This window comes from Vicugna pacos, chromosome 34 (assembly GCF_048564905.1).
Source record: "Vicugna pacos chromosome 34, VicPac4, whole genome shotgun sequence".
In the NCBI taxonomy this organism is placed as follows: Eukaryota; Metazoa; Chordata; class Mammalia; order Artiodactyla; family Camelidae; genus Vicugna; species Vicugna pacos.
In genome coordinates, this window is record NC_133020.1 from 10,576,921 (window position 1) to 10,592,759 (window position 15,839).

General features: G+C 41.2%; 1 long non-coding RNA gene across 2 annotated transcripts in view; it reads left to right on the top strand.

The window, feature by feature from the left end:
* The window catches only part of LOC140691219 (uncharacterized), a 49,434-nt gene that overhangs the window by 16,738 nt on the left and 16,857 nt on the right, over positions 1–15,839 (top strand). Inside the window, exon 2 of one of the 2 annotated variants that reach the window (XR_012066774.1) lies at positions 1,579–1,986. The exons of the other annotated variant lie outside the window; for it this stretch is intronic. This is a non-coding gene — a long non-coding RNA (uncharacterized lncRNA). The remainder of the gene's footprint in view (positions 1–1,578; positions 1,987–15,839) is intronic. 2 annotated transcript variants of the gene reach the window in all.

A 15,839-nucleotide genomic window follows, 5' to 3' on the forward strand; every position in this document is an offset into this window, starting at 1 on the left:
AGAAAAAATATCTGAGTGTGCAAAGCTTATGATATAAAACGTGCCTCTGATTTCTTTGGTTAACCATATGCATCAATGCTTCAACCACACTGGAACTTCTGGTGGAACTGTTAACAAATAATAAATCTCACCTTGTGGCCCCGTAAGAATAAAAAATAACAGAGCTGTCTTCTGCTAAAGGAAAGGTCTTCTAGATAAGTAATGCATCACTGTATGCTATTTATCGTAGGTTATTTTTATCATTCTGACAGCCTTGCCTCAGAGGCACGTTTGGAGAGGGGAGGGGAGGTGAGGACCCTGACCCAGGGCAGAGCTGAAACCAGTGAGGGCATCAGCAGCTGAGGTGGAAGCAGCTCTGTCTGGAAGACAGTGCTGTCCGAGGAGGGCAGTCCAGCGTGCGGAGCCACTACAGAACTCAGGGACTCGGGAAGCCAGGCGGCGGTCAGAGGCAGGTTTTAGGAACAGGCTTCAGTCACGTGTAGTAAATGAAAGAAGGAACAATCCTGGGACAGGAGCGGGCATGGGGTCCAGGCCCACACAGCTGTAGCTGGGGAGGCTTGGCCTAGGCACTTGGGCCGTGTGAGGCAGAGGACGTCGGACCCAGGAGCGGGACCCCCTGTAGATCTGCTTCCGGGTACCCGAGTCTAGCTCTGCGTAGTCTTCTGGAATTGCTGGGTCGATGTATAATCTGCTCTGGTTATGAGTATTCCTGCAGCTCAAGTTGTTGCCATCAGGGTCTGGAACTAAAAAATCTGGCGACGTTTCTGACAAGAGCCACTTTGGTTGTCTCCCTAAATTTACTTGTGTCTCATTCCAGTTTATTTTTCGCCAAGAAGTTGGAGAAGTCCTTTAAAAAAATTATTTCTGATAATTACACCCTCTGTTTAAAGGTATTCCTTTGGCCTAAAGAAACCAGACCCCAAGGTGGCCTATAGATCTGTCCATCCGGCCACTTTCCCTGTTGAGGTCAGCCCTCCAGCCAGCATGGCCTTTTCCAGCTGGTCAGTGCCTGTGTGTCTGCGTTGCACTGTCTACTCTGCTTGAATTTCTCTTCTCCGTTTATTTGCAGGAGCAGCAGCTGGTTCTTTGGGTCGCTAGTCAAGAGTCATTCCCTCACGGAAGGACAGACTAGATGAGGTCCCCTGTTGTGACCCTCTTGTAACTTTTCTTTCATCTTCAAAACAGTTAAAACAATAGTGATCAAATAATTAATGTGTATCTCCCTTGGCTGGCTGAAAGCTCTCCTAGCCCAAGACTACATCTGTGTTGCATCCCACTGTGCTTACCCGTCGTAAGACCTTTTGCAAATAGGTGCTCAGTCAGTAGTTAGTTAACTGAGTTGAATGTGTGAAATAAGGGTTGAGCATCTCATCACCGTGTCTTAGGTCAGAATGGAGCCATTAGTCTATTCTGCCTGTCTGTAAGGCCAGCCCACGGTAAAGACTGGTCTTAGTAAACCATCACAGCGCATGTTGTTACGCCAAATACGATAACATAACCACGACAATAAAATGAGCCATATCCATGGCTCACTTTGTTTACTACTAAATCCATTTTTTTCAAATTCCTTTTTTTTAGGGTTGGAAAAAATATTACTTCTAGAAAATGAAAAAGAGAGAAGAAAAGAGACAGCAAAATACCGTATCAGTCTTCTGGATTTGATAAGTCGAACGAACACTCTGTAATGGTGGCTTTTTCCACGTTCATCCATGTTTCACATTCATCATCATAAGCTGCTGAATTTAAGTGTAGTTTTCCAGAGTCACATCAGTCCACAAACTGTAACACCCTCAACAGCCTAGATGTAAGCTTTGGAATGTGGCAGGAGACCCTCATCTCACCTCCCTGTGGTCACGCATTGGAGTTAAAGTGAAGCAGCTGATGTCACATCAGTCCACCCAAGCAAAGGGAAAGTGCGAACAAGGTTTCCTGCCCGCTGTGCCCTGGCGAACATGGTCCGAATCTGCCGCCTGTGTCGTCGGAGTGGTAAATGGCTGTTCATTCAGTTTTGAAAACGTCTCTAAAATCTGTTCTCTCTTTCCTACCTCTCTTCACACTCCTACTATCACTACCTTGGTCTGGACCCTTTGTCATCCCACCATGGGCTGTTTTTAACAGTCTAAATAATGGGCTTTTCCATCTTTTATGTCTCCTTTCTCTAATCTTTCCTCCTGCCCTGCAACCAGAATTAGCTTTCTGAAATGTAAATCCGGTCATTTCCACTCATTAAAGATCTTTTATGACTTTCATTTGCTTATATGAGCAATTTTAAAACTTAAAAATAACAGCTGAGTTGTACTTTCTAATTCGGAATATAAAAGAGATATTTAAAATACATAAAGTGGGGGTGGGGTAGAAGCGAGGGGGCCAGAGCTTTGATCATCCAGGCTCCCATTAGGGCACCTCTTTGGAACCTGTAGGCTCATTGGGTGATCTGGTTGACCTCATCAAGACCAGTCTCTTCAGAAAAGCATTCATGAGTCTTCCCAGTCTGACCACACGTTACCCTCTAGCATAGCCTTACTCGTCCACCCTCATACTTTCTAACCCCTGGACTTGTCACCATTTCTAACACTCCACGCTCGTTCATTCATTTTTGCCTTGGCATCTGCTCTTTGTGCCGACTGGAAGGGCCATTCTCTGCTGCTGAAATTTAGGACCCAGTTTGAACGTCATCACTTCTGGAAGGCTTTTCAAATGCCCCCAGTCAGAGCTGGGCTCTCTCCATCCCCCAGCACAGGCTCTGTGCTTACCCGCATCTCAGCGCTCAGCACGTTGTGTTATCTGTCTCCTTACTTGATGTCAGAAAATATTTTCTTCGTCTTGGTGAAACTAGTGCTTTCCTAACACTGGCTTACATTTAGGTATTTGCTGAATGTGGGATGATTCTGCCTGCTTCTCTCAGGAAGGCAGATCCTAGGGGAAGATCCAAATAACTTTTTCCTCCCCACCACTTTCCTCCCTCTGCATATATACCGCTATGGACTGAATGTTTGTACCCCCCCCCCCCATATTTATCTATTGGAGTCCTAATCCCTAACACTATGATGTCAGGAGGTGGGACCTTTGGGAGGTAATTAGATTATGAGTGTAGAGCCGTGATACATGGGGTTGATGCTCTTGTAAGAAGAGATGTGAGAGAGGTGATGTCTCCCTTGGCATATGAGGATATCGTGAGGAGACGGCCGTCTACAAGCCAAGGCTTTTGCCAGACACCAGATCTGCTAACACCTTGATCTTGGACTTCCCAGCCTTCAGAACTGTGAGAAATGAATGTCTGTTGTTTAGACTATCCAGTCCATGGTATTCGCTACAGAAGCTCAAGCTGAGTAACACACACCTGCATACTTAAGATGCTGCCTTTCTTTTATCCTTGATTTGAATAAACATTCAGGAAGACGTGAACATCCCCCCCCTTGAACTTTGAACCAGACTTCGGGTTACTAAGAAGAATCTCGGGGGATGAGAGAATCACTCTAAAGAGCTACCAGAGGAGAAAATGCAACAAGGCATCAAGCCTTAAAATAAAAGATCTTGGAGAGAAACGTTGAGAGAGACCCAGAATTGTTTTCCCTCACGTGGCAAATAGTGAGGATGAATTTCTCAAAATCCAAAACTCAGATGTGCAAGAAAGGGAACATTTTTAGATTTTTTGTAATGCCAATTTAATACCTATTTACAGACTCTATTCTTCCTGATGGCAGTAACTTAATTTTAGTCAATTCCTGGCAAACTCAGTCATTTCAGGTTTTAACGGAGATGGTTCCCTGATTGCATGTAAGTAGCCTCTTGGCTCCAGGGGAGGAGGAAGTGTCTGGGTCTTCGTTACTTGTCGTCCTTGCTGTCATTTGCTGAGGTCATCACGTATGGTTTCCAGATGTAGTCACCACTCTACAGTAGCTTCTGTCGAGATGTGTTCCTAGTAATTCCCAGCTGTGTGATCCAAGCTTCCCTATGCTGCGCGATTCCTGTGTCATGACTACAGATTTCCTTCAGGGGTCTTCATTCTCTGTCAGCTTACTCCGAAAACCTAAGTTTGGTCTTATACAACTTTGGTTGTTTTAGGAAATAATAGTAACCGCCACAAAATTGACTTACTCCCCATAAATTGTGCCACCAATATAGACCTTAAAAAAAATTTATTGGCAAGCAGGCTCAAAAACCTTTACACAAACTGTTTCATGAGATTGATGGAAGTCCCAGCTCTCTGTTCTTTTGAAGTGCTCCAGCTGCCTCTTTACATGAAATGTTTACTTGAAGCAGACGTAACAATATCCAGAGGCGGGATCCCGTGCCCTTGGAGTTGCATCAGGCAACCAGAAGTCCTCTGACTCCATGATCAGACACAGATTCATTTGTGGGTCAAGATTTGGTCATTGTCCTTAAGGACACGGGTTACAGGCCTGGGTGGACTTTCACATCCTGTTCATTAAATGACATATCTCGAATTCCACTCATTCCCACAGTGAGACCTTGTTCCTAATGCTCATTATGTTAATTAGAAAAGCTCCTAGTATTGATGGAGATTTGGATAACAGAAGGCATGTATTCATATCAGCTGTCTCTGGAGTGTGGGCTCCCTGATTTGCATGCCAGCTGGCCGCTCCTGGGACTTCAATTCCTGATATGGGTAACCTTAGTTCAGGCTGCTGTAACAAAAATACCATACACTGGGTGGCTTAAACAGCAGATGCTCATTTCTCTCAGTTCTGGTGGCTGGGAAGTCCAAGATCAAGGCCCCAGGAGGTTTGGTGTCTGGTGTGAGGCCTCTTCCTGGCTTGTAGACACATTTTCTCGCATCCTCCTGTGATGGAGAGCAGAGGGAAAGGACAGCTCTCTTTTATAAAGACACTAATTCCATTAGGGAGGCTCCACCTTCATGACCTAATTACCTCCCAGAGGCCCCACCTTCAAGTACCATCACATTGCAGCTTCAACATAGGAATTTTGGGGAGACACAAACATTCAGTCCCTAACTGGAAACTAACTTAACCTCATTATAACTTAAACTAACAAGTGTATAGTATTACATGGGTTATACTGAAGGATTTAAATTTGTCCTCTTTGTACTCTAATTCTGCCATAATAACTATCCTTTTGGGAAATGGTGGACTTATGTTAAATTGCCTGGATTTGTTTTTTTTAGTATAATACATATATATATGTATTTATTGAAGTATAGTCAGTTTACACAGTTGTGTCAGTTTCTGGTGTACAGCAGAATGCTTCAGTCATACATGAACATGCCTATATTCATTTTCATATTCTTTTTCACTGTAGGTTACTACAAGATATTGAATATAATTCCCTGTGCTATACAGTATGAACTTGTTGTTTATCTATTTTATATATATTAGTTAGTATCTGTAAATCTTTAACTCCCAATTTATCCCTTCCCACACTCTTCCCCCCCGGTAACCATAAGTTTGTTTTCTATGTCTGTGAGTCTGTTTCTATTTTGTAAATAAGTTTGTTGGTCTTTTTTTTTTTTAAGATTCTACATATAAGTGGAATCATCTGGTATTATTCTTTCTCTTTCTGGCTTACTTCACTTAGAATGACAATTTCCAGGTCCATCCATGTTGCTAAAAATGGCATTATTTTATTCTTTTTTTATGGCTGAGTAGTATTCCATTGTATAAGTATACCACAATTTCTTTATCCAGTCATTTTTTTGATGGACAGTTATGTTGTTTCCAAGTCTTGACTATTGTATATAGTGCTGCTATGAACATTGGGGTGTATGCATCTTTTTGAGTTAAGGTTTATTCTGGATATATGCCCAGAAGTGGAATGGCTGGATCATATAAGTCTATTTTTAGTCTTTTGAGGAATCTCCATACTGTTTTCCACAGTAGCAGCACCAATTACATTCCCATCAACAGTGTAGGAGGGTTCCCTTTTCTCCACAGCCTCTCCAGCATTTATCATTTGTGGACTTTTTAATGATGAAGTTGCCTGGATTTGAGCTAGGGTGGGTGGAGTGGGATGGAGTGAGGATACATGCATTAGTACTTCAAAATACTGTTCTACTCTGTAAATGTACTTCTCTCTCTTGAGAGGAAATGGAGAAGTCTGTTTGCTCATAAACCATCAGCAGGAGATAGATAACCCTTTTAGATAAATGTTAACATTTTAATTTTTTTTGTGACAAGAGAGCCCACTGACATGTTGGGTAAGAGAAAATTTAAACTGACTTGATCTAAATTTAGAAAGTAAATCTTGAAGCTTTCTTAGGATAATCTAGTTTATCCTTATTTTAATTAATTATTACACCACAGAAGTTTGCCTTTTCTAATTAACACATAAAAAGGTGGTGATTATAAAGAACCTTGAAACATTTTAATCTTTAAGTTTGGAAACCATGATAGAGGAAAAATGATTTTTACGAAACTTAATACTAAGTATCTACACATAGTAGGGCCTCATTAAGCATTTATTTTTGAATGAATGAGTGACTGAATAAGTGAAATTATGGCACCAAAAAAAGCTCATGGGTGTGTTATTAAAACACAGGCAAAGGTGTGGCAACCTTATGCATAGTAGAAACTTCTAGATGATTGAGAGAACTGGTTTCTGCAGACGTGCTCTTAGAGAAAACAACTCTGCCAAAATCTCATGGGAGAATTAGGATGAGGAATCCCCAGTGACTCCCTCCCATCTGTCCCTTTGAACTTGAAGCCCAGTCTCAGGGTCTGAGGCATTCTGATGGTGACAAACAAGGGTTATGGGGACAAGGGGACGCTTCTAAAAAGTCCCTCCTTTGGCCCTCTTTGAGTGTCAGAAAACAGAGTAGGGCAGAAATTGCCTGTCAGAAGAAATTCAGAAACATTTATTAAGTTTTGACTCCCACGTTGGAGTAAATTTATTTTCTTCATTTTATTTTTTATCAAACTCTGTGGGAGTAATTTAAAAGGTCAAATAATTGTATAAGGCTTATAACAGAAACAAAAGTCAACTCTTACCTCCCTCCAAAGGGGCAGCCAATTTTAACTCTCTTCGATCTTACCATGTTTATAATGTTATTTCCTAATTTTTTCAGTTTTAGGCATTAGCTATGAATTTCCTAGGAGGATGAGAATTTTGCTTGTGTCCCCCTCTGCTCATCTCCCATTTTATCTTTGGAGGGCAAGAAGCATAATTTTCCGTTTCCCCTTCTGAGTTCTTGGCTGAGACTCCTGTAATAAGAGACAGATTAACAAGAGAAAAGCAAACGGAAGTTTATTAACATGTATGTCTCATGTGGATGCTGGGGAGACCCAGGGGAAAATGAGTAACTCCTTCAGGTGACTTAGAATTCAGGCTTAAATACCATCTTAATAGAGAAACGGGATGGGGGATGTACACCTCTCAGAGGAGAGTGAGTGATTTTTAGGAAAGATGAACGGGCCCTTAGGAGAAGAGATGGGGGTATGATAGTTTGTGACAACCTTTGTCTGGCATCCACATCTCATCTCCTTTCCTTTGATAAGAGTCTATCTTCCCTGGTTATGAATCTCCCGGGGAAGGGACCTATGACAATCGAGTTCCTTTTGGAGAACGTGTCTTTAGGCAGATAAGAGGAGCTCAGACAAGGCCTCTCCCAAGGGCCAACAGCTCAAAATAATCCATGTATCAAAGCAGCCTATTTTGGATGGCAGGTCCTGGATTCCTGGAATCAGACTCTGGGGTGGCATGTTCTGCTCCCCTTCCGCTTCCCTTTGTCCCCCTGATATAATGGTATGATAATTTTCTGTTAAATCATTACTCAGTGTTTATTCTCCTGGGGCCACATGAATATTAGTTGCGTCAAGTCGTGTGAGGGCATTCTTCTTTTCTCCGTGGAATACTTGCCTGAGTGAGCCTTGTTGGGTTTTCTGTGCGTCCATCACCTATTTATCTTCAAAGTCTTCCACGGAGGTGTAAATCTCTCCTTAGGTTTAAAGACATCAGGCATTTCCTTGGTTTCAGTTTTTATGGCACATGCAGTGTATGTCGTAATTAAGAGCACGTGGGTCCTGGGTCTGGGCTGCTTGAGATGAGGTTTACAAGGTTCATAGGTTGCTGGGATGATTTAAACACGAATAAGTGGAAAATTTTTAGAACAACAGCAGATGTGCCATAAATGATAATTCGCAACATCCCCCCTGAAGCCTCTGTCCTGCTCTGGGCTGTGTGTGGTGCGCCTTGTCGCTTGTGTCTCCTCTTTCATGGCTCACTCCTCATTTTGGGAGAGTACCTCCACTGGTAAAGTGTTTCTCAAATTTTGCTTTGCACCCAAAGGGCTTGATAGCACATAGATTATAGCTCCCCCGCCCCCAACGCCCCGGTCTGGGGTGAGGTCCCAGAATTTCTGTTTCAAAACAAGTGTCCAAGAGCTACTGATGTTGTTTTGGGCATCACTGCGTTAGCAGCTTCCTGAGAAAGAACATTTTAGAGAGAAAACTTCTGAGTCCTTGCTTATCTCCGAATGGCTTTATTCTGTTATTTCGCAGGACTGTTCGTTCGAATGGGTTAGCATTCTAAGTTGCAAATCGTTTTTTTTCCCCCTGGAATTTTGAGTGTCTTGTAATGGCTCTCAGGAGTTGTGGAACAGCCAATATAAGTTTCATTCCCGATCACTTTGTATGTGGTCTGCCTTTTCTCTCTGGAAGCCTTTAGAACCTTTTTATTCCCAAGATCCTGACGGTTTTCTGTCATGCGCTTGGGGTGTGTGTGTGTGTGTGTGTGTGTTCTCTAATATGCTTGGCGTTTCCATGGGGCCGGTGCTTACTGGGCCCCTAGGCTCCTTCCACCTGAGAACTCCCCTCCTTCAGTTCTGGGAACTTTCCTTGGTGTTTTCTTTCTGATAATTTTGTCTTGTTCATTTTCTCTGTTCCCTCGTTCTGGACTTCTGTCACTTGCATGTTCAACTTTCTTTTTCACAACTTCTTTTTATATTATTTTACTTTTTGGTGGCTTTATTTCCTTTCGGACACCTTCAACTTTATCTTCCACCACTTTTATTAACATTTTTATTTCTACCATATTTTAATTCTAAGAGGGTTAGTTCTCTAAGGATTACTTTTTTTAGAAAGGCATCCTGTTTTTACTTAATGGATGTAATGGTTTCTCCTCTTTACCTAGGGATATTGAAGTTTGGTTTATGACATTTTCTTTTGCATCTTGTGTTGTACGTCCATCCACTTTTCCTTTTTCCTATTTTGGCCTCTACTTTCATATTAACAGCCTTCATCATGCCCGGTGATCCTTGATGGTCTTTCTTTATGTTTGACTGTAAGGCACTAAAAGGCTGATGGAAAGTTCTGTATGCACTGGAGAGGCTTGTCAAGTACTGGCTTCACCACTGGATGTTTAGGGTAAAACCTGGGACTTTCAGTGGGGAATCTCCAGCTGTCTGGCTCTGTGGGTCTTTTCCCCTTGGGTTGGGCAGGTTTTCTCATTTCTTGGTTGAGGCTTATAAATGAAGCTGCTGCATTCTGGGAACAAGTGGGGAAAAGCAATCGGCAACTTGACCGTTCAGACTGCGGATTGTTCCACCTAATGCTAGTTTTCATTATGGTGCAGTTCTCTTGACCAGAGCTCTGCCTCTTGTCCTCAAGTCCGTATTCCTCTTGATTCAGTTTCTCCAAAGAGAAAACCTCCAGTCTTCTGTTGGGGTTGGTGACAGGTAGACACCTAGTGGCAGAGATTTGGGGAGTTGGGTTAGAGATTTAATTGACTTTTAGCCCCACTTAAACATCTCTCATCTCCTTTCAGATGTGCCTTGTTTCTCCAATTCCTGAGTTCTTCCAGGGTTTTGTGGGGGAATTTAATTTCTTGATTTTCTGTTTTCCTTTGATTTATCCCTCAGCTACCTGCTTCCAGTTCTCAGAATTCTATCATTATTTCTCTCTGTTGTCATTTCTCAGGTATTCTTGTTCTTATGTGTTTACACATTTTGTTTGGATAGGAATAGAGGCAAAGAACTGTATTCAAGTTACCAGATTTCATCAGAAGTTCAGTAAATGCATTTTTCAGAATAAATCAAGAAATTTAATTATCCTCACACATGAAATCTGATCAATGAAATACCTTTTGCAGCTGTATTAGTTCTTAGAGTAACTGATGATGCAATTTGTAACAACAGCAACAAAAAATGCAAATGGTGAATACAGGCACCAGGAGGCCGAAGAAGCTTGGACGTGCTATGGAGAAAGGAAGGAAACTGAAAGAAAAATGTATTCTTGGTCATCTGATTCATTTTTTTTTCTTTTGTACATAGTTGTTCAAACACCCTTGATTTCATCTTTACAGTGTCCTCTTTTACATCTTTATGTTCAGTTTTCCCCTAATTTTGTTAGTTTTTCTTTGTCCCCACTGCTCTGAGCTTAGCCCAGACCCTATCCCATCTGTCAGGTATACTGTATAGCATCTTTATATACTAATAGCCTCTCTGATGGTTAATTTTATGTGTCAACTTGGCTGGGCCATAGGATACCCAAATACTTGGTCAAACATTGTTCTGGATGTTTCTTGGACGGTGTTTTGAATGAGATTAACATCTAAATGAGTGAACTTTGAGTAAAGCAGATTGCTCTCCATAATGTAGGTGGGCCTCATTTAATCAGTTGAAGGCCTGCACAGAACAAAAAGACTGACTTCCCCTGAGCAAGAGAGAATTCTCGGCACACTGCCTTTGGACTTTAGCTGCAACACTGAACTCTTCCTGGTGCTATAGCACACAGCCTTCAGGCCAGAACTGTGGCTTGGGCTCTCCTGGGTCTCCAGCCTTCCAGCCCACCCTGCAGATTTTAGACTTGCCATCCTCCATCGTTGTGTGAGCCAGTTCCCTAAAAGAAACCTCTTTCTATATATGTATTGCATCCTATTAGTTCTGTTTCTCTGAAGAACCCCCAAGCAGCCTCCTTCCTCTCTTTAATTTCGCCCTTACTCTTATCCATTCTCCACATTGCATCATACCATTGTCTTCTAAACCTGAGACAGGATATTTTCACTCATCTGTTGAAAAGATCTTCAGTGTCTTCTTGACAGTTTTTCCAGTTTCCAAGCTACCTTTCCACCTCATCCCCAGCCCCTCAATGATGAAAGCTTCCTGATCACACCAAGGTCTGTCCTCCTCTGTCCTTTTGTTTGCATGGTTTCTTTGGGGAAATGTCCTTCTTCTTCTCTTCCATTTGGAAAATTGGTCTTCTTTTAAGTCCTTGCCCTTATGTTACTCATATGAAGTGTTCTTTTCCCTCTCTTTCATAACCGAACGAAGGGCTTTCTTTCCTAGCCCCAGAAAATCTCTCCCATAGTATATACGAAAAGAAATGCAACCCAAATTGATCATGTTGCATCGAGATCATTTGTTTTTGTTTCTCTTTCTCATTAGACTCCAGGACTCTTCGGGGGGGGGGGGCTTAGTACATGGGAGGTGTGCTATGAGCATTTATTTAACTAATATATCTGGAACTGTGGCTGAAATTCCTTCAACATTTCTTACTGCATCTGGAAAATGAATGAAAAGAAAATGAACTGAATTCACTGCAGCTGAACTTAAATTTTAGTTCTGTATATCACAGCTAACACAGCGAAGGAGAAAACTTTTTTTATATTTTCTGGTACAATTATTCCTCCTCCCTGCCCTGTCAGATCCTACCATCTTGTTCTTTGACTTCTCAGTTTAACATTCTAATTTTTTTCGTGTTTTCATAGTTTCTATTGTATGGATGCCTCTAATCTTATTTTTGGAGATTGAAGGTCTGTAAATAATAAATAGTCTAAATTAGCATATTGTTTATTTTCCCAAGAGGCTTTACTTGTAAAACAGTAGTTGCCTTTTTCCTTTGTGAGACTTTAAATATTCTTTAAAAAAAAGAGAGAGAAGAAAAATATTTAAAATGACAGGGATATAAAGAAATTACTGCCTCCTGTCTTTCCTGGATTCTACCTCTCCCCATGGCAGAGGCACATCCTAAGATGGGCTCTCCAGAAGCTAGAATAAACAGTAGCCGGCAGGCTCCTTCCTGAAGTTATCTGTCCGTTGGCCCCAGATTTTCATGGTGAGAATCAAATTGATCTCTGGCTCCCCAGCACTGAAGAATTGATGCCTTTTCCGCCCCACGGCTCCTGGCAATGGCTTTCTCCCCACCCTTGTGATCGTCCCTCCAGTGGCTGTGTGTGCGGGGACAGTGCTTCCGGCGCTCAGCCCCCAAGCCTTTATCAGACTCAGATTTCCAGCAGTCTTGCGAGCTTCCTTCCAGCTCCCAGAGAGTTTACCCTTTAAAAAGTTCTTCTTCCTGACCTCACAAAATTTTTGCCTCTTTGTTGACTTCGCTCATGTTTGTGACTTTTTTCCCCTTGTCAGTTGACTTTTTTCTTTTTTCAAATTCAAGTTAAAGTTTCAGCCTTTTGTTTAGTTCTTAGGGCAACAGCTGTGCAAATGAGGCCTTTTCTTTGTTGCTAGCAGCTGAGTCTGGAAAAGGGGGGGAGACGCTGTCAACTCTTTTATTAAGGCAGATCCTCATTTGTTTACTTTAGAGAACCACTCTGGGTCCCTTAATGCTTGGTTTTTTTTTTTTTTTCTTTTAAGGTTCTTCTCGGGTTATTGGATTCAGTGAGCTTTCCAGTTCTTCTTTAATCCCACCATCTTCTTTCTAATCTCTTCAAAAAGTTTGTTATGAGCAGCAGGTCACCTCAGGAGCCAGGAGTGAATATAAACCTATGGCCAGGCACCTCCACAGAATAATTCTTTTGTGTGGGGGTTTCTAAGATCTTTTTCTTCACTAATAGATATGCAGGATAAAGCTCTTCTCTTTTAAGAGCAGGCTGAAGGGAAGCAGTACAAAGTATCTAACACAGCAAAACTGCAGCAAAGAGAAAGATTTCTTTTTACAGTTTCCAGGAGAAAAAGAAGTCAAAACTTCCACAAGAGTATCGGAGTCTGTTACTTTACATCTGTCGTGGTCAGAGTTGGGAACAACCAGTTTCTCTCCCTAATGTGGGTGGTACGATATTTGGATTCAGGGTCATCCCAAGAAACAAGGAAAAAGCAGCCTCATGGCCAGGAGAATAATCATCAGAGGGGACTTGACATTTAGTCTGTTTTTGATTAATTACTACTGTAAAATGAAACACGCAATGAAGGTTTTGGTTCCAAGTTTTGTTTTCTTCCCCGCCCTGCCTCTAACGTTCCCCGGCCCGGCCCTGCTGGTGTTTTTTTCACCAGCGGCTTCTCTTGGTATCAGTTTTTCCTGTGAGCTGAAATTTAAGTCTTTATTTAGAGAATGAAAAGTAATCAACTTAATGCAACACCCTGTAAAACGGCAATTTTATTGGATGTACGTGAAGTCGGTAAATAGTTTCGTGGCCCTTTTATTGTTAGGTACTCAGAAAAAATTGTTTTGGCCCACACTGGAAGTCTTTTCTTTCTCTTACTTAAAGGGAGACTCAATAGGTGGAGAAACAAAAACCCTGCAGGTGGCTCCAGGCAGAGGCCAAGCCAAACCAAGATCAATATGCAGAAACCAGACAAAAAGCGATGGAGGTGGCAGTGATGAGGGAGGGGGTGTTCTGGGAGGTCAGGTGTAAGGATGCAGCTGTTTTCCGGCCAGGTAATGGGCTCCTCTCTATGTCATTCTTATTAAAAAAAGAAGAAAGAGAAGGAAATGTTTATACATAAGATGAAAAATTCATCATGCATATTATGAAAGTCTGCCACTTTCCCACCAGTGTCAACCAAGTAGAATAATCTTCCTTCCACTCGTGTAAAATAAAATAACGATTACTGTTGAATAGGTATGTATGACATGCCTGGTACAATGCCGGGCACAGTGTGTGCGTTGTCTGATTTAATCTTCACCATTAATATTGGTTCCATTTTATAAGGGAGACAGTGATCTCAGTGAGGTAAGGAAACTTGTCCAGTGGATTGCTGCTAATTAAGAGTGTTCACATCCCTTTGACGTACTGAAACACTCCTTTATAGGAACTCAGCAGTTTAGCAATAAATCTTGAATTTGCTTTATTTGCAAACCAATTGTTTAAGAGAGCAGGCATATGAAATTAAGGGAGATATGTGATCCTTGTTATAGGTCAGCCAGTCTTTCAATTTACTAATTTTTTATTGAGTATCTTCTGCGTCATACTCTGTTAAACAGGCGCTGGAGATGAAGCAGTTAACAGTAGCTGATGGATTGTACAGTTTGTCACGTAGAGCTCCAGAATTATTGCATACACACACCACACTGACTTTTGACTGTGTTAACTTATTTTTTGAACAACACATACAAAGGAGCTTCAAACTGTCCTCTACTCAATTGTGTTTCACATTAGGTACCAAACCCAGAATGTTTAAGAAAGGACATCTGAGAAAGGCATTGGAATATGTCTAACTCAGGTTATGTCCACATTTCCCCAAGATTTCTTCTTATGGGATTTAGTATTGGCTGGTCCAAGTAAGCATATGGGAAGTTGGATTCTTTTCAAAAAAGTAAAAGCATGCATAATAATGACCTTGATAGGAACTGCTTTTGTTAATCTTCCTTGTAAAGAATTTTCAAAAGCAGGTAAGTACTTATTTATCATCAAATTCAGTCTAATGACAGGTAAATTTCTGTTTTGTTTTGTAATTATAGGTAAGATTTTAAGCTTGAATGGGAAGGAAAAAAATTTTAGTGAATTTCGTGCAGCTTTGCTCGTGCCCTTCTCCTTTGCTGATGCCACTGCACAGAAAAGGACAAGTCTTCCAGTGATGTTTCACATCAGCAAGAAACACTAAGTCTTTTGGAAATGAGATTGTTTTTAATACGTAAAAGATGCTGAATTACTGCAAAGTTCAAGGGCTGGAGTGGAGAGAAGTTCTTAATTGATCGTGTCCCCAATGGGGAGTTTATCCATTTAAGTAGAACTCTTCAGAAGCCACTGGGAGAAGGCGGGGTTTGGGAGAGGAAAGAATGCTTTTGAAAGTCTGAGTACTTAGGTGAATAAGGATGCCATATATTTGGTTGTGTGTCTCATGTCTCTCCCTGGACCTGTTTTTAAAAAGGGAACAATGGACAATAAAGGTTTGGAATAATTTCACAGCATATTAATTAAAGTCACACATAAAATTCAGAGGAGATTCAGGGAATTAAAACCATAAAGGCTCATTTTTCTCCAGGATAGGTAACTTCTCCAAAATGTACTTGGAAATCGTTAAGAACTCAACTGAGACAGTGAATTCAATGATCCAGTGAATCAAAGAGGCAGCAGTGATTACACTTAACCAATTCTTTGTTTAGATTAAATTGAACAAGCAGGCTTCCTAGGCAGTTTTGATATTGGACTATTTTTTTCACTAGAAGAGCATGGACTAATCGATAATTCTTATTTAAGTTATTAGGACAGCTTGAGAAATTTAAATAATTAAAGGAAAGACTTTCGGATTTTGACAAGCTGTGCCCCTAACAATGGACATACTTGTAATCGTTCATTTAGCAAAGTACATCACATGGGTACCACCTTTGGGGACAACCTTTCACGGGTGCTTTACAAGGTCTGACATAAATAAAGTGGTATGTGTTTGGTAGTGATGAGTTAGTTCTTCTAAACACTCCTTGTCAAACTTCCATATCTTCCTGTGTCTGCATTTCCAGTAAAGGAGAATATTCCTGACTTAAAGGCCATTTGAATCAAATGGCAGAACACTGTGCCATTTTAAGCAACTTTTTAAGAGCCCTAGTAACACCACAAAGAAATATATACATTAACATATATTATGTAGTCAGGAATGAGTGCATTTTCCTTTTTTTAATGTTCCAGTGCTAGGTGAATGGAAAGTTTTTAATTCATTTCAGGAACTGAAACAGAATTCTTTTTCTTTGTGACATAGAAAA